Genomic DNA, 18,618 nt, shown 5'->3' with positions numbered 1-18,618 from the left:
CTCAGGATAAAGAGTGAATATTTTATGACCATAGAAACCCAACCTATGTAAGTAGGTGATATAAGTTTGAGAATATAGATACTTTGGAGATGAGTTGTTAGTCTAGTATGATGCTACAGCCACATAAAAGATTTGATCATGGACAGATTTGTGATCCAGTGAATTAGTTTCCCTAATAAATCAAATGTCTTTTCTTCAATTCACTTACAACTTCATTCGTTGTTTGTATTTCATTCGGTTGTTGTTTTTCAATTCACTTATAACTTCATTCGTTTCCTGTTTTTCATTGTGTTGGATTTTTATTCCCAGCATGGCCAACTCCGCCAGTTTCCACACTGTGCTCATATTGACCTATTTTACCACTTATTCATCCCAAAAGATTTCAATATTTACTAACAAAATCATTTATCTCCCCGAGAGATAAAATTCAAAATCCAAAACACCATTACATTTCTAGTTCTCCAATATCTTTATACCCACAAATATGAATATATTTACATGAACAAAGCTTACATACGAGAGGATATGACTATTTTTCCTCAGTTCAGAGACATTTGTATCCACCAGGTCTCTCCCAGATATTATAGATACTCTAATTCATGGCTTGCATTCAATGGAATGTCGAGTCTTGTTTTTGAGTCGGTCACTTCTATAAAACATTTTGTCCTGTTCAATAACAAGATTGTTAGTTAAAACGAGTGGACATATAGTGATTTAGAAATTGTTTTTTCCTATCAAACACAAGTTTGGACATAATAGAGCATCACAGGGAAGTTTACCATGGACATATAATGGTAAATCAATATTTATAATTCTCCTTCACCGCAATATGCCACAAACGACACACGAATTTATGGTGGAATTTCGAACGCAAAGAAACTTATATTATACGTTGTTTTTCCCACGTGTCACTGTTTTGTTTTCACACATTTTTCCAAAATTGCCCAAAGAGAGATCAAACCATTTAATTTTTACGACAAAATTTTTTTTGACATTTTATTTTTAATGACAATTTTTTGTTTTTTATATATGAAAACATGAGACCTTAATCAATCAAGCAATTATATATACCTCTCAAGCAATAATATATGCCTCTGTTGAGGGTTCCTACTCTCCTTGTTTCGATGTTTTTGACAGTACTTAGATGGCATAGAGACATGCATGGCGTAGACGCTCAAATCCTCCTCTGCCAATTTGCGTTACGGAGCCACCGGTTATTTTCTCGATCTCAACTAAATTTTATGCATTGGGATGATGCTAAGTCATGCACAATTTTCAGCTCAATCAAATGAATTTTAGCTACGGGAATATTGTAAGATGTCGTTACAAAAGTTTCAAAATCACTTACAAAGTATTGTTGACTGAGACACAGACCAAAGGAAAGCACGGTTCAACCCCTCACTACTTCGAGAAGCAACCCCAACACTCAGAGACAGTTCCTTCGTTCCTTACGAGGCAATTGAAACATACATCCAGATAACTAAAGAAGCCTGTGTTGACCAATCTCTTTGTACAGCATGGAGACGGTATTGCTCTCACATCCTTATCCAACAGTTGCGAAACAAGATCAACCATAGGTAATGATTCAATGAATGCAGTTGAAGACATATCAATATTGAGCGATAATCCATTTGGGTTGGCCTTAAACTTTGGTAAAACCCACGCCAGCTTTCCAATCCCTCTCCAAGGGACTGCTTTGCCCCCAGGTTGCCAGAATAAAATGATCTGCTAATAGGAATGTACCTTTTAGTTGGTGGCTCACATAGAACAATATCAAGAACTTGCAGGGCTTCATGCGGAGCATCATCCTCCCTCCCAGATAGGAATTGACCTAAAATTGACCTAAAATTTATAAGTATCTTGAACTGACGCTCCCTTATTGGACCACCAGGTCCATCGTCCCCCTCAACAAGCAAGATGTTGAATTATTTTGAGGTAAAGGGCAATGGCCCAGCTGTGTACAAACGTCTTCCACCATCATAAATAGGAAACCTTTTACCTAAATGGGTATCTCTGTATCAGTCCCCCTCCACACCACCACGATGTCTCGCCTCCCCAGGCGCCTCACCTTCTCGTCTGTGCTCACCGCAACGTATCTTGTTGAAAGACGGTTGACGGTTCGTATGGAGCGTCGTGCTGGCACATATTTTGACACGAGAGCAGTTTGGAGAGTTTGTTTCAGAGGGAAACGCCTTACGGCGTAAAAATATTTGACCGTTTTGCATTTTAAAAGACGTCCATTTTGCCGAACATAATTAATTTTCAACCGTACATCCTCAGAGCAATGACAGGATAGGAACAGCTGAAATGTTCGTACCAAACATCGAGACGTGTGGTTCAGGTTAAGGGCAAACATTTTTCCTTGCACAGGAGAAATTGCGATACAGGCTACATCCCACAGGGTCCTTTCATTTGCTATTGCAATGCATAAAATTTGCGAAATTGCATAACTGCATAATAAATGGAAGATGTCACGATAAGTGTGTTCCACTTGCGAGCAAATATGCCCAATCTGCCCAGGTTTTTCCTTACTATTGCAAGCCATCTCCTTCTCTCGTTCGGTTTCTGCCTGATGGGTATGGAAGCAGACTCCTGCATACGCTTAGCAAAGATTAAGCACGCAACCTTGCTTCAGAAAGCCTTTGAATTCTTTCTTTTATTCAAAATATTCCCGACAGGGTTTTCGGTAGAATGAGAGGTCTCGGGTTCGAACTCTATGAGACGAATCCGATTATTACTCGATTTACTCTTCCTATCCCTACCATCAGCAAGCGAAACACTAACCGTAGATCTGTGGACCTCCGGCTCTGAATCAGATTCTTCTTCCTTCGTCTTAACAGAAAAGACATTTTCGATGTAGCTAAGAAGGCTGTGCTCATTTATGCTGTCCATGGAAACAACCTGAGTAAACTGAAAGGCCAGGTGCTTATCCACATCCGAGGAGTCATCGATATCCTCATCGAAGCTTTTGTCTGCATCAATCAGCACCATCTGGCCTGCGAAGGAGTAGCCTGACCCCGAATGGTAGGACAACGCCAAAGCTAACAACCGATGGACGAAGCCACGAATCAAGCCGGGTACCCACGACACCGCCTGCGTCGCCACTGTTGCTATTCCTAGACGCTGCTTACGGATTCTGGGGAGCACTTGCCATACCAGAAGCGCTAGCCGCGTTATGTTGAACACATCTTCCAGTGGGCCGACCTCCAAGCCGGCCCACAGGGTGTACAGAAAATGCGCAAACGGCATAAGCCTGGGGACGATATCGCTCTTGGAAACTATATGCACAAAGTGTCTTCTGTAACGCGAATTTATATGTTTTGCCAATTTTGAATCCGCGAAGAGAGGGCATCCGAACGAATAACATTGAACTTGTTCGTGGCAAAACTTAGGGCTCGATTCCAACAATCTGAGGGTGAGCAACGAGGCAACGGCTCCTCCTAAAGAATGGCCCGTCAATACAATTTTGTTCCCTTGTATTAACTGGCGCCTAAGATACTTCAATGGGATGCTCTTGGCTCTGTCAAGAAACCCCGCATGAGCAGCTCCCGCTCCCAGGCTCAAGGACCTCTGCATTATGTTGAGATCCGTTAGCGCATCCATAAACCCCGTGGTGCCTCTGCAGGCGATGATCATGTGATCTTTGGCCAGGCTTTTAACGACCAGAAGAACCTGCTTTCGGCCGATCTCGAAGCCTTCTTTTCGCAGCTTGTCTTCTTCCAGAAATTCATAGATCGCCGTTTCCGGCAAGCCGAATGTGGTATTCAGTGTTTCAAGTTCCTGCCGAGGATTGTCGCTGTATGCAACGGCTGAAAGAATCAGCGCATCGGCAAGCCAGACGGGATAACGGTCTTGCTTGATTATTTGGCTGAGCGTGGCCATCGATTTTGTGGTTCCGCGAATACTAATGTCTCTCCCTCCACACCACCACGATGTCTCGCCTCCCCAGGCGCCTCCTTCTCGTCTGTGCTCACCCCAACGTATCTTGTTGAAAGACGGTTGACGGTTCGTATGGAGCGTGGCGCCTGGCATTGCATAATTCAAATCAACGGTTAAGGATTACTCGATCGTCTAACGTCTAACAACGAAATCGAATGGCACATATTTTGACACGACAGCAGTTTGGAGAGTTTATTTCAGAGAGAAACGCCTTACGGCGTAAAAATTAATTATTTATAATACTTATACCAACTAAAAAAATATCTAAACAGTTACTTAAAATGCATACAGGAGAGAGAAAAATGCTAAACATGTAACAAAAATTACCAAATCAATCCGTTTTCCCAAAATCACGTTGTAATAAATATGTAATCACATTTAAACATAAACATAAGATAAGCAAGAATGTGGTAAATCTATAATATAATCCACAATCTAAAACCTTCTGAAACTGTACATAAGCTCTTGAACGCCATGTAAATCATTTGAAAGAAATAACCACACATCTATAATTCTCAGAGTCCCTTGGATTCTTTGGCTATTGTCTGCTGAAATTCTTGGCAATCTACTCCAACTTCATGAAGGCTGAAATAAGTTTGGGAACAGTTTTAATCAACATAAGCTTGAACCCAACAGAACTACTATTCTGAGTCTGAGACTCTGCTCCAACATTGGGTGGCAACGTACAATCTTCTGAAAGCGATCCAACTGGAGCCCCTTTCAGATAAGCATCACAGGCACGGAGAATATAATGACCGCGTTTTTTAAAATGCTCTTTAACTAACATTTCAAAATGCTGCACACACCACAATCAATGGATTCAAAATGATTCAGAAAAAAAAAGGGTTAAACAAGATAATTAGAAACGAAAATCTCTCCAGATTCTACCTTTGGGGGCTTGCGTAGTATGTACAACATTGACTTGCATGATAGGAGAAAGGAGTTTTCTTTGTATGTTAGAGAGTTCTTCTCCCATTCAGCTGAACCAATCTCTCTCACAAATGAGGGTTCATTAAAATAAGGGTTGTCATTTAGTACTAGTCCTTGAATGGAAACAAGGACTTGTAGAACGTTTGATAATGATGGGTTCCAGAGTTCATCAGCTTTGCCCATCCATGTGTTTAAAAGACTCAGACAAACTTTCCCATCGTCATACAAATTCGGATTCAACCTTAGTCCACCAGAATGGTAGTAAGCTTGCTGCAAATTTGAAAGCCAACATAAAGCGAAATGACAATTTTCATCATAAAAGAAACCACGAGATCTCAAATTCACTTTCAAATCAAACAGTTGCAATTAAGTGCTTACAGGTGGTACATCAGGATACTTGGATGGAAAATGAATATCAAAGAAGAAAAGCCCATCCTGATATGGAGTGCCAGCTGCTCCAACAATCACAGCCCTGAGCAAATCCATCCTATCTTCATAGATTCTCACAAAAATTGTATCTGTCCAATCAATGCAGAGTTTATATATGATATAATTAGAACAACCTTCATTTTAACAACCAAGGGAATAAAGGGCTTGAAATACTGTTTGCCCATGAGATACTGTTTGCCCATGAGTACACTGTATCCACATGAACAGTTGGGTTACAAGAAATGTACTATTTCCCTCCTGAATGCATACAGTTGTTGGGTTGTAACTTTCTACTACATTAAAGACATCAATTATGATCAATGGAAGAAAATGTTCAAATACATGGCACTGGATAACTTTTCACTCGTGGATAAAAAGTAAAGAGAACCCTAGAAAGTTAAAATGTTAGTGCGAATACAGTGGGTGAGTGAGAAAGCAATTCCTAGGATCACTGGAAGCAATAAAAGGGAAAGTAACAGAACGGAAAAAGGAAGGAAACATAACTAAGTGTCCAGATAAACTATTCCCTAACAGTCTGTGTAAATATCATGACTTCCATTTAACAAACCTGGTAAATTTTTTTCAAGAATGTTCCATTCTTGCTGAACTTTCTTTATCCATTTCTGCTTCATATTAGTAGCCTGCAAGAAGAGGTTCAAAAATTTCCATCATACTCTACCATGAAAAAAAACATTGCTTTTGGAAACAAAAATCACAGAAGAATGAAAAAAACATGCCATTAAGCTAGCCTGTGCAAAAATTTCAATCATAATCCACCATGAAAAAGAACATTGCTTTTGGCAACAAAATTTACAAAGAAGGATGAGAAAAAAATGGCCTTAGATAAATGTACCTGGCCTGTTTCTTTCACATAGAAGTGATCCAGAGGGTTCTTTACACTATCAAAATGTTTGAAGTGACCTGGCTCATGCCAATTACTTCGGGACCAGTTATGAACTACTGTATCTTCCTCCTTTGCCAGTTTCACATCAAATTTATTGGCTATCCACTTAACTAAAGGAAAATCAGCAATTTCCAAGTTTCCAGGATCAACTTTAACATCTTTATCTTGTTCAGCATCACGTTCATGCTTACCAATTGCCAATATTTGGTGAGGTCCAACCTAGATAACAAAAAAAAATAAGTAACCTTTAGTGAATCAAAGTGAACTGATACTGTTCATTCCGTGATAGCCAGAGCATTGTGATCTGCTAAAGCCGGCAGACAATTCTAGTGGAAATAAATAAAACATGATCAATTCCTCAAATAAAACATAGTACTTAAAAGACATAATGAAAAATATTTCCTTTTTCAATAGTCTACTGTAATCAAGCAAAAAAATAGCAAAATAGCATACCTTTGACACCATTCCATCTGCCCATGCTACCTCAATGTCTCCATCCTTACGACCTATGACATTCCCAAACCAGGATATATTGGATTCTTCAAGACTATTGTCGAGCTCTGCCTTCTGTTTTCCTTTCCGAGTTTTCTGGTTTGTAGTCTCAACAACATTTTTGGTTCTTGTTTCATCCTTACAGTCTGTCTGGACAACCAACTGATTGACTATGCCAGGCACTTCTGTTTCCTCTGAGACCGAAGAGAGACTAACGATGCCCCCAATTAAGGTGTTGTAAGCTGTATGCTGAGCTAGCTCATACAACGGCGTAAAAATTAATTATTTATAATACTTATACCAACTAAACAAATATCTAAACAGTTACTTAAAATGCATACAGGAGAGAGCAAAATGCTAAACATGTAACAGAAATTACCAAATCAATCCGTTTTCCCAAAATCACGTTGCAATAAATATGTAATCACATTTAAACATAAACATAAGATAAGCAAGAATGTGGTAAATCTATAATATAATCCACAATCTAAAACCTTCTGCAACTGTACATAAGCTCTTGAACGCCATGTAAATCATTTGAAAGAAATAACCACACATCTATAATTCTCAGAGTCCCTTGGATTCTTTGGCTATTGTCTGCTGAAATTCTTGGCAATCTACTCCAACTTCATGAAGGCTGAAATAAGTTTGGGAACAGTTTTAATCAACATAAGCTTGAACCCAACAGAACTACTATTCTGAGTCTGAGACTCTGCTCCAACATTGGGTGGCAACGTACAATCTTCTGAAAGCGATCCAACTGGAGCCCCTTTCAGATAAACATCACAGGCACGGAGAATATAATGACCGCGTTTTTTAAAATGCTCTTTAACTAACATTTCAAAATGCTGCACACACCACAATCAATGGATTCAAAATGATTCAGAAAAACAAAAGGGTTAAACAAGATAATTAGAAACGAAAATCTCTCCAGATTCTACCTTTGGGGGCTTGCGTAGTATGTACAACATTGACTTGCATGATAGGAGAAAGGAGTTTTCTTTGTATGTTAGAGAGTTCTTCTCCCATTCAGCTGAACCAATCTCTCTCACAAATGAGGGTTCATTAAAATAAGGGTTGTCATTTAGTACTAGTCCTTGAATGGAAACAAGGACTTGTAGAACGTTTGATAATGATGGGTTCCAGAGTTCATCAGCTTTGCCCATCCATGTGTTTAAAAGACTCAGACAAACTTTCCCATCGTCATACAAATTCGGATTCATTCCGTGATAGCCAGAGCATTGTGATCTGCTAAAGCCGACAGACCATTCTAGTGGAAATAAATAAAACATGATCAATTCCTCAAATAAAACATAGTACTTAAAAGACATAATGAAAAATATTTCCTTTTTCAATAGTCTACTGTAATCAAGCAAAAAAATAGCAAAATAGCATACCTTTGACACCATTCCATCTACCCATGCTACCTCAATGTCTCCATCCTTACGACCTATGACATTCCCAAACCAGGATATATTGGATTCTTCAAGACTATTGTCGAGCTCTGCCTTCTGTTTTCCTTTCCGAGTTTTCTGGTTTGTAGTCTCAACAACATTTTTGGTTCTTGTTTCATCCTTACAGTCTGTCTGGACAACCAACTGATTGACTATGCCAGGCACTTCTGTTTCCTCTGAGACCGAAGAGAGACTAACGATGCCCCCAATTAAGGTGTTGTAAGCTGTATGCTGAGCTAGCTCATACACACTTACCATCTCCTCGCCATCAAATTTGCCTTTATCTCCTGGACAATCCACAGACATGAGCCACCTTACTCTTGCTCTGCGCTCCTTCCAATCCACATTCTTTACAACTCCTACTCGTCTGGCTCTAACATCCGAATACCCCTTCAATACATACTGTTCAGGAAAGAAGTCATGATCCCCAAGATCATAAATGGGAATCAGAGTTCTAGAATCTACACCGCAACTCCTTGTTCCATCTTGCCATATCACATCGACCTTAGTCCATTTGTTGCTCACAGTTAGTACCCCATCAACAATATTATCCCTAACTTTTGGCATCCTCTTTTCTGATGCAGGAAGCAGACACCAGTCGCTCAGCCGCCAATTAGCATGTGAAGAACAAGATAATAGCTTTAGCTGCTTAGGGTCCTGTTGCATTGCAGGGACGATACTGGACTGAGAATTGTAACCAGGATTTGCTACAGTAATCCAACTGACGCAAACTGATCCCACTTCCACATCGCAAACTGTACCTTCTTCGCGATTTTCCTTCCATTTACCCCACAGCCAAATACTATTCTTGAAAACTGCTGAAGAACTGCCCCGGACACGCTGGCAACGCACGACTACGCGGCCCTCATGCAGGTCCGCCTCTGCAGGTCCGCCGCCCCCTCAACAACCGCATGCAGGTCCGCCTCTGCAGGTCCGCCGCGGCCCCCTCAACACCCTCTAAACCCTAAACTTTAACCTCTTAATCAACGGCTCATTTTTCTCCCATCGTCTAACACTAGATCTAAGGGCTACGATTACGACACGAAGACATTTTGGGAGGTTGATTTCAGAGGGGAACGCCTTACGGCGTAAAAATAATTATATTTTTTAATTCGTCGATAGTAGTATATATTTCAACCTCTGGTGGATGTCGATCACAGGGATTTCATTTTTATTTATTTTCAAGGGCCAAGATCAATTGTTGCCCAGATATTATTCATATAATAGATTGATCTACAATTGTGGTGAGAGGGAGTGCAAAGAGTCGTGGAAACGTTGTGGTGAAGGATCAAAGCATTGTCTAAAATGAAAGGGTACACATCGTAGTGATCATGGTGTCTAAAGAGTGAACACTACGTTGCAAATTGAAGAAATTCAATACCCATTCTTTTTGGTATTTCTTAGCTCAGTTTCTTTCTGTATTGCTCGATTGGTTGTGTACTGTTCAACTGAGATCGTTTGGATTTGTAATGCAAGCAGAGGGACATCTTTTTTCTGCAAAGATGTGTGTGTTTACATCAAATTTCACTGTGAGATATATACAAAAAGACCAGGCTACTAGACATAGAACAATATGAGTGGTAAGATGTTTCTAGTGCTTCTATATGTACACAACATTTGAGATGTATTCCTAATATGATGTGGTTTTCACGGTGAAGAAGGTATTGAACATTGAAATTGCAAACAAATGTAACCATAATTTCAACTTTCACAAGTGGAAAATAGTTCTTTTGCAATAAGCTTTGTTGATTCTGCGTTAATTTAAAAAAAATTGCTTTTCGCTTGCAATAATATGGGTAAAGAATGTGTGGTTGTCTCAGCTCATTATATTGATAGCATAAAATTGATCTCAATATTAGTAAACATGTGAATTCTATAGCTGATCATTCCAGTGTTATGCTTGTAGTGACAAGATGTAAAAACGTGTTGGCGATCTTGTGGAATTTCTAGTGGATCTTCTGATAGAATTTGGAGCGATCTGTTTGCTATCGACTAAGAGAACGCATAACTGTATATTTTGATATAGAATTTGGTGTGAACTATTTTGAATATTTAGCTTTGTTTCACATCTAATGTCCTGTAAAAATAAATAAAAAGAATTAAGGTTTGTTAAATGAATATGTAATTCGGTAGCCTGATTCTTTAGGAGATTACATGTTAACTAGAAATTACTAACAGGAGAATGAAATTGAATTTCTTTCTTTGTAATTGGATAGAAGTTTCAGAGAAGCAATGTAAATTGGGTACAAAGTAGGAAAATTTTGTTAAAAGGATGCAGACTAACAACAATATATTTGCATGGAGGTTTGATCGGATCATTGGACACTAGGGAAGGTTTGATTGAAATATAGGTGATTGCACGTTGCGACTTATTTTATAAAGAAAAAAAGGAAAGTAAAAGAAAGTGATTGCTTACCTGGAAATTGATAAACACAATATTTTAACCGTAGTTAGAGCTAAAGTTAGTCGAGTTGTCGGAAGTTGGGATGGTATTGCATACACGTTAGGGGTTGACCCCGACCCCAACCTACAATGCAGTTCGTGTAGGGGTATGTCAAGAGTGGGAAAGTCAAGCAAATGGAAAGTAAGAGAAAGTGATTGCTGGCACGGAAATTAATAAAAATAATATTGTATTGGTAGTCGAAAGTTGAGATGGTATTGTATACAAGTTAGTTGGAGGGGGGACCGTGACCTTGACATAAAACATCATCGACGTAGTCATAATGTTTTTGTTTACTTATTTATTTTTGAAGGATTATTAGTTGAAATGATGCTTTAAAAGAATATTTATTTTACATTTGTTTTTTTGTTTGTTTGTTTTTTTGTTTTTTTTCAGGAATGCAATTTTTTTTGAAATTGTCTTAAAATAATGTTATTATTATTATTAATATTTTTTTTTCCTCAGTAAATACTAATTCTATTAAAAGAAAGTAAAAATACATTTACAAGGAGGTCGAGACCTCATAGCAGAGCTGAGACTGTCCATCAGCATATTGCAACTATCCCATGGATGGGAAGACTAGATACAACATTCCAAAACACCAGATACAACATTCCAAAACACCAGATATTGAGAATTGTGCATGTTGGAAAACCATAGTAAGATAAGAAGGAGGTCAGCAATCAGGCTGTCTAAACTGACCAAATGCCCAAAGCAAAACAACTGCATAGCCAAAGACCTTTTGCAAAAAACATTGTCAAAACCAGATAAACATAAGCAGCGACCTGGAGAACAGAGAAGAAAACTGGGGATGAAATCATGGCTCAGGAGGCATCAGACTACCGTGTTGTGGTCCTTAAGTTCCTCCACCACCGGGCACGCAGGGCCCAAACAAACATCGCCAACTGTGGTCTCAACCTTCACACCACTGCTGTCAGGAATAGCCACCGAACACTGGATGCCATAGGAATGACTTGCCGGGTCAATAGAGCCTGAGACGCCCTGGAGGATGCCGTCAGGTTGCTTGATGTCCTCAGGCATACCTCCCTCTGCCTGCACATCATCAGAATTGAAAATATTGCCCATGTCTTCTCTGTTCTGCTTGCCACCCTGAGATAGCGACACCGAAGAATGCACCAAAGTGCTAGACTGAGCTTCTTCCTCCGTAAAAATGACAGTGATACTGGCCGAGAGGATGGGCTTGTTGAGACGACTATGAAATTTGAAATGGGTGGTCTGGAAGGTGTTATGCGGGAAGGGCCTACTACCAGGACAGTTCTATTGAGGAATTTCCGCGGGAGGGGATACAGGGGCCATGGGGATAATAGGCGACGGAGCAGACTGAGATCTCCCACGACCTCCACGCCTACCACTGTCGTGACATTGACCACGTTCGTGCACCATAATCCAAAAACAAAGACAACAAGCAGGGGAATTGAAGCAGGCGGAAGTGAAGCGGGAGCCGAAGTAAGGGAGCCACTTACAGTTCAGAAAACAGAGATTCAAGGCAGCCTCCGAAGCACTGCAAGGATACAGAGACTGATGCGAGCAACTGCAGGAAGGCCAGGGGAAAATGAGGAATGAGAGAGCCAACGTCCCCATAATTAAAATCTTGGGCGAAGTTTCTCGATCGACAAGAGCAGTAAATGCAGAATGCCAAGTGAGCAGCAAGTACCCAGAGTGAATGTGAAGAAGTGTGTGATCCTGCCACCTGCAGGACCATACGCCGGCGCAAGAAATCCTATCCATTAATGAGGCAATTAAACACCTGCATCCGGGTATTATTATTATTATTATTATTATTATTATTTGAGAAGGATATTTTTCGCATGTTTAATATGATAATTTTCATGTTTAATAAGATAAGTATTTTTTTTAATGATTTTATCCTTTGCAATGTAACATACAATATTTGGTTTGCTTTCACGAAAGTTGTTGATTTTCTCATGGATCCAAGTATTTGGAAGTTTTTTCCATTTGAGATTCTTGAGCTTATATTTCATTGGCTTCCTTTATCGGTGTTGATAAAATTTCAGTTGGTTTGTAAAGAATGGAGTATTCTATTGGAAAACCCAAATTTTCTTGCTTCTTGCAATCGATGTGCCAACAGAGAATTTGGATTTATTTCTTTTCCAACTAATATCAAGGAGTGATACTTTGTTGGACCTTATTTTAATGACAAAAGAAAAATATCTCCATTGGTTTTTCCTTTTAATTTTCACTTTGGATACAAAATTCAATGTACAGTTGGATTGATGATTGTGTTCAGTGCACCTGGAAGTTCTTTGATTTCTAAGAATTATTTCATAGTAAATCCTTTTACAAATACCTTTAGAAGTCTTGGAACCCTTACTATTGGAGACGAAGGATTCTCCTCTTTGTTGGAGAAATTCAGTCCGTGGAAATATGATTGATTTGTGTTGAAACATGTGTGAAAAAACATGGAATCACATTTTTTTATTTGCATGATTGTATACATAGTTTGGAGAAGGATGAAACCTCCTTTTGGTGGTGTAACACCCCAAAAGGAGGCTGTTTTTCACAAAGGAAGTTTTTTCTAGATATATTTAGACAATGATTATGATGATTACCCTTTGTATGGATACACTATCCATTGGTTGGATGTTATAAGAAATGAGCGAGCTTTTTCATTTGTTCATATCGCTGACATACGAAGTATGTCATTGGAATTGTATGAGAACTAGTTGGTTTTTCTTTTAAATAACAGTTCAATGTATGTTTAGTTGCTAAAAGAGATATAATTTTTTTTATTTAGCCAAGCTTCAAATGGATCAAGCTTAGAATATTTTAAAGATGACTGGGGGTTCAAATGGAGATTGCTTCATACTATCTTAATGGATATAAATAGTAAATTCGCAGGCTACATACCGTTTCATGTAGTTCAAGGAAAAGTACTTATGTTGGGTTGTATGGACTAGAAATCTAAATCTATATGATTTGGTGATTAGATTATGCACAACGATAATTGGTGATGGTGTCTCCCTCTTAGAAAGATCTGGGTTCCATGTGTAGTCGGTTGAATGTTTCAATGATGTTATTGAAAATGAAAATGTTTTCTCACTTTTTCCAAATACAGATTCTATTTTTGATATACCACTATTGCCTATGAATATCATGATTTAGCCTTCGAGGCTTCAAGAAGTTTTTTTGTAGACATTGTTGCATATGTCATGTTTGTTTAATATTTGCAGAGATATTTTGGAGATCACTGTAATGTGAATTTGGATTGTTTAATGAAAAACTTTCCATGTCAAATTTTCATATTTTTGTTGGAGATTATTTGCATTGGTTTGCGATTTTGCAGATTGAACAATGCACTTAAATGTGAATTTTTGCTATGTGTCTGTGGATTGTATAGAGTGTTTTGCTATTGCTTATGTGAAACTACACAAAGGATGGTTCTTTTTGTATTTGTAATATGAAAGGTTGATTGTTAGGATTTAAACTTATTTAGCATTGAAATTTACTTGATGTATAAAGCCAATGAACATAAAGAATTGAATTTGTGAAGATGTAACAAGAGATGCAAGATTTAAAATAGAAATTGCAGATAAGCAGTGTAAATAGTGTGAAGAACAAATTGTAAAATAGAAAGAAGAAATCAGGAAACTTGCTAAATTTTGTTTAAACCCATGGGACAAGAAACAATACATCCGAATGAAAAGTGCTATTTTTTGATTAAAGCGACAAGGCGTTTGAATCGACTCCATGCGAAAATGGAGGTGAGGTTGGATGATCAGAGTTCGAGGAAGGTTTTATTGAAACATAAGGGATTACAATATGGGAGTTAATTGAAAAGAAAATAAATAAATCTAAGAGAAAATTATGGTTCACATGCAAACCAATAAACATATTCTTTTGTTCATTGTCGAGGATGAAGCGAGTTGGATAGTTGGAAGTCGGGATGGTGTTAAATTGAAGTTTTAGCCAGTGGTGACCCCGAGCAAGATGTGATGATTAGTCGGGGTAAGGTGGGTGCTTGTATTCTAGAAGTCGTGTGTGAAGAATGTTGTCTTATCTTGTTCGAGAATGGAGACATAGCCTGCTGTAGTGAGATTGTCAAAAGGTTGAGATCAAGAGTTATGTTGTTATCAAATGCATAGGTCCGACGTCTGAATAACATATTTTAATATTTTTCTTTTTATGTGATTAAATATACTTTTGTTTTTACTTTTTACGTCATAAAATTTACATTTTTTTTATACTTTTTGTAAACAATTTTATTTCGCAAAAAAAAAAGTTTACAAAAAGAAAGAATTAGGAATTTTTAATGAAAATATAGTCATGTGAACATGAATTTGGACTGCTTGACTAAAACTATCACTGTAATATGAATTTGGAATGTTTAATGAAAAATTTCACCATTTAACTATTACTGTAATGTGAATTTGGATTGTTCAATGAAAGCATTTCCATGCCAATTTTTCATTTTTTTGTTGGATATTACTTGCATTGATCTGCTATTTTGTAGTTCGAACAATGCACTTCAATGTGAATTTTTGTTATATATTTGTGGATTGTATAGAGTCTTTTGCTATTTCTTATTTGAGACCGTGCAAATGGTGGTTCTTTTTGTATTGCAATATTTGAATTATTGTTTATATATATGTATGTCTTTGTAATATAGAAGGTTGATTGTTAGTATTTAAAGTTATTTAGTATTGAAATTTACTTCATGTATATAGTCAGTGAGTATAAACACTTCAACTTGTTGAAGATGTAACATCAAATGCAAGATTGAAAAGGGAAATTACAAAAGAATTGAAATTTGATGTGGCAATGTTAAGTGAAGGAACAAACAAGTGTACTTGGAAAAGTGCTTGGTCACTTCGTTCATGTGAGAGAGTGAATGAATATCACTGGAAATGGTATCAGCAGAATAAGGATGGAGTAAATGAGCACAGAAGAGACGTGTATCCACAAAAGAAAAAAGATTCAATACACCATCAACATGATGAATTCAATAATCGCAAGTATGGGAATATGAGTAGTATCATGGGAAGAACATTTGCTTGAAATTTTCATTTACGTGGATTTTTAAGATGTTGAAATTTTGTTACTGAACAAAATTTTCATAGCTATAGCGTTCTTTGGCAACATCATGTTTACAAAGAAGAACCGAGAGTCCTTTGCAAACAATGCAAGAAATGGAGTATTGGAACATGGGCACAATGAAGCCAATGAACACTTTGTAGCATGCAATTTGTTTGGTGATAACAATATGCTTGGTGACATGGTCGAGAATTTTGGTCATTCTAGTGGCAATGTGGGGTGGGCCATTCATAACAAATATATACTGAATATCACCAGTCCTCCAGAATCTGTTTGTGATCAGTCTCTTGGAACAAAAAAGGTGCTTGATGTAGTTTCTAGTTTGATAGGATTTTGACATTTGAATGGAATATATTAATTATTGCACGTTTTTCTTATTTCATTTCTTTGGGCCGAACAATGTTCCAAGGAATATTGGTCCAGAAAGACAGGTAGAAGGAACACACGCTTTATCCATTCCTCAAGTTCAACCTCGACCATTTAACTGCCAAACTTCATTAAATCATGAGAACAACAAACTCTTTAACTACAATTTTCAACACTTGGGTGTTCCTTGAAAAGAACATTTCATTGAAATGTTTGTTTGCCGAGGTGTTGTGCATTTCATTATTTTCCATGTTTTTGAAAATATTGTTGGTATTAATATTCTTTGGGAACATTTTGTTCACATAAAGAGATTTCATGGAAGTGGAAACAATCAGTGCTACATAAATGGTGGAAGCGATGTAATTATGCAAAAAAGAGACAATGATATGATTTAGTGATTTGTGACATCTAATGTTTTTACTGATAGTAGTATGCTTGCTGGGATGGTTAACAATTTGCGACATTCAGTTTCGAATGTCAGAACAAGCATTTTTGGAAGCAAATGTGCATACAATATTTTTATTGGTAAATAATATATGCAGATACCCTCTCGTCTGACAAAACGAGTGCTGCAAGTGGATTTATTTTTGTGGGATTTGTGAATTTGAATATAATTTTGTAATTTCTCAATGCATATTTTATGTTTTTATTTTTTGCAGAGAAATATTCGAGTGAATAGCGCGAAGAAATAAATTCACAACCAACGAAACCTTTATCGGTTAGTCAAGTTCAGCTCTAACGGTGCAATCGACAAGAAAATGTATGTGTTTTGTTTGTTAAACTTACTACAAAATTCAAAAAATTAACTTGGCATTTTTTATATGTTTCATTTTGACATTATGATTTATAATTTATGTAAGCAAAACAAATCCAAATGAAATTAATATAGAAGAATGGATTCCTATAATTTTATGGAAACAAATGTTCAACCCAATGCTCCAATATGGCAAGTTGTTTCACATCATCCTCGATTTGGATTTTTGTTTTACAGAGAAAATGAAAGTGGTCACCATCATTTTAGTAGAGAGATGATTGAGGTGCATAAAAACTTTCGGTGCATGATTGATAACTTGTTTTTTGTGGAAATGTGCCAAGTCTATAATGAATCATATCCTAGTATACAAGTTGTGAGATGGCATGAATGGACCATCTGTAAAATATGTATTAATGAGAGAGGTGTTCATCATTTCTCTCACTTTAATAACATGGATCCTGGTGAATAACCTGAGATTCTAAGAGTTTTGACGTAGGTTAAAGAAATTTTAATAACACGAGAAAATCCAATATTGCAAGTGACACATGCTCATGGTGGGAAATATAAATATAGTGGGCATACGATTAGTTTTCCACAAGATATATATTTTATTGTAAATAAGCTTCCATGACATGTAGAATAACTTGATTTTCTGATTGTAAGAAAACGTGGTGCTGAGTCGAAATATTGTGAATTTTATGTTAAGAGACAACTTGTGATGAAAGTTTACAAAGTTCAAATGGATAAACATTATAGGGATGTTGAAATCGATATGGATTTTGTTTCTTCTCTCTTAGAATGACCCATTGATGTGTCTAGTAGGCTACAATATGTAGATAGTGATCTGGGTGAAACAGGGAGAGATGACAAGGACATTGAAATGTTGGGGGTTGTTGGTTTGCACTGTCCTCCATCATTGTTTATTTCTCGCATGCTTAATGAATCCAAGTGGAACATATAAGAATATTCATTGAAAACTCATATTCTAGAAGCAATGAACCAGTGGGATGACCAGATATTGTCACCTCTCATCAAAAAATATAACAATGAATGGTTGCTAGACATGGAATTTACAACTTTGTTTCCCACTGGTGATGTTGATTAGTTGCATCCACATATTTGTAATCTTGAAATGCATGAATATGGTTTACATCTATTTAGGTATTGTGATCAAAGATTTTGGAAGCCATCTTTGGTTTCAATACTTCCTATTGAATACGATTATTCACCATCATAGCTAGGGAACAACTTCTTTCTTTTTAAAAAATAATACCCATGAGAGTGCACCTACAACTGTTCAAGAGTTGTGTCAACGGCTCAAGGGTCTGCCTAACAATAAATTGGGTAAGAAATCCATGCATTTTGGGTGTTGTGTTAGGTGTACAAGGGAATATTGGACAAAGTGTCATTTTGAACTCATTGACATGATCATGCAATTGGGTTTCCAAAATTTTTTTTTACGTTAAGTGTGGATGACAATAAGTGGCATGCCTTGTATTGTCTTGTGCCTTCAAACACATGCTGACATCTACAAAATGAATATGTGAAATAAAATTAAAATTCTATTCAGTACCCACATATAGTTGGGATGTACATGCACCAAATATTTAATATATTTCGTGGGTTGGTTCTTGAGAAATATCTTAGAGCTAAATACTTATGTATAGGTTCACACTTGTTTCTTTTCTTGTATTTTTTATGTATTTGGAATGATGCATTTATTCTTTTGGTTGGTTTTTATATGCTAAATACAAGTTTTTTTTTGGTAGGTATGAGTGGTAGCACAGGGGTTCAATGCACATCCATTGTTTCCTATGGCTACGAGAAGCTGTGAATA

The 18,618-nt window shown here is 37.3% G+C and overlaps 1 pseudogene across 1 annotated transcript; it reads right to left on the bottom strand.

Moving 5' to 3' along the window:
* Positions 1–4,342: 4,342 nt before the first annotated feature.
* On the bottom strand, positions 4,343–11,674 carry LOC149161405 (putative ubiquitin-conjugating enzyme E2 23; annotated as a pseudogene). The gene is made up of 11 exons (XR_016261444.1): positions 11,432–11,674; positions 11,291–11,327; positions 8,092–9,047; positions 7,917–7,964; positions 7,381–7,542; positions 6,656–6,973; positions 6,152–6,421; positions 5,867–5,939; positions 5,248–5,387; positions 4,828–5,139; positions 4,343–4,735 (listed from the first exon to the last, which is right to left on the bottom strand). The product of XR_016261444.1 is annotated as a putative ubiquitin-conjugating enzyme E2 23 (transcript).
* Between the last annotated feature and the right edge of the window lie 6,944 nt (positions 11,675–18,618).

Source organism: Pinus tabuliformis, chromosome 5_2 (assembly GCF_031772625.1).
Source record: "Pinus tabuliformis cultivar Carrire ecotype Pingquan chromosome 5_2, CPIR1, whole genome shotgun sequence".
Taxonomy (NCBI): domain Eukaryota; kingdom Viridiplantae; phylum Streptophyta; class Pinopsida; order Pinales; family Pinaceae; genus Pinus; species Pinus tabuliformis.
The sequence above is the reverse complement of the archived record's forward strand: the minus strand, read 5'-3'. Positions and strand labels throughout refer to the sequence as shown.